This window comes from Arachis ipaensis, chromosome B4 (assembly GCF_059453495.1).
Source record: "Arachis ipaensis isolate K30076 ecotype BB chromosome B4, ASM5945349v1, whole genome shotgun sequence".
Classification (NCBI taxonomy): Eukaryota; Viridiplantae; Streptophyta; class Magnoliopsida; order Fabales; family Fabaceae; genus Arachis; species Arachis ipaensis.
The window spans coordinates 99,718,061-99,719,238 of NC_142439.1; the positions used below are offsets into that span (position 1 = coordinate 99,718,061).

A 1,178-nucleotide genomic window follows, 5' to 3' on the forward strand; every position below is an offset into this window, starting at 1 on the left:
TCAAGTCATTAATTGTGATCTTAAAAATCAAATCTTTTTCAAAAACTAATTTATATCATATCTTTTCAAAAATATCTTCTTATCTTACCTTTTTCAAAAATTTGATTTCAAAATATCTTTTCTAACTTCCTAACTTCTTATCTTTTCAAAATTTGTTTCAACTAACTAACTAACTTTTTGTTTGTTTCTTATCTTTTTCAAAATCACCTAACTAACTCTCTCTCTCTAATTTTCGAAAATATCTCCCTCTTTTTCAAAAATTTCTTTTTTTTTTTTAATTTTTGACTTTTGAAAAACTACTAACCTTTTTCAAAAATTATTTTCGAAAATCCTTCTCCCTCATCTCCTTCTATTTATTTATTCATCTACTAACACTTCTCTTCATCTCACATCTCTGCTCCTATCATCACCTTTGTGTTTGGATTCTTCATTCTTCTTCACCCCTATTCCTTTTCTTCTTCTACTAACAATAAGGAACCTCTTTACTGTGACATAGAGGATTCCTCTTCTTTTCTTTTTCTCTTCTCTTTCTTATGAGCAGGGATAAAGAAAAAGGCATTCTTGTTGAAGCTGATCCAGAACCTGAAAGGACTCTGAAGAGGAAACTAAGAGAAGCTAAATTACAACAATCCAGAGACAACCTTATTGAAAATTTCGAACAAGTAAAGGAGATGGCAGCCGAACCCAACAACAATAATGCAAGGAGAATGCTTGGTGACTTTACTGCACCTAATTCCAATTTACATGGAAAGAGCATCTCCATTCCTACCATTAGAGCAAACAATTTTGAGCTGAAACCTCAGCTAGTTTCTCTGATGCAGCAGAACTGCAAGTTTCATGGACTTCCATCTGAAGATCCTTTTCAGTTCTTAACTGAATTCTTGCAGATCTGTGATACTGTTAAGACTAATGGAGTAAATCCTGAAGTCTACAGGCTCATGCTTTTCCCTTTTGCTGTAAGAGACAGAGCTAGAATATGGTTGGACTCTCAACCCAAAGACAGCCTGAACTCTTGGGATAAGCTGGTCACGGCTTTCTTAGCCAAGTTCTTTCCTCCTCAAAAGCTGAGCAAGCTTAGAGCTGATGTTCAAACCTTCAGACAGAAAGAAGGTGAATCCCTCTATGAAGCTTGGGAAAGATACAAGCAGCTGACCAAAAAGTGTCCTTCTGACATGCTT

General features: G+C 35.0%; 1 non-coding gene across 1 annotated transcript; it reads right to left on the minus strand.

Moving 5' to 3' along the window:
- Positions 1 to 1,070: 1,070 nt before the first annotated feature.
- Positions 1,071 to 1,178, minus strand: LOC148568547 (small nucleolar RNA R71). The gene has a single exon (XR_015882080.1). It is a non-coding gene; the product is annotated as a small nucleolar RNA R71 (small nucleolar RNA).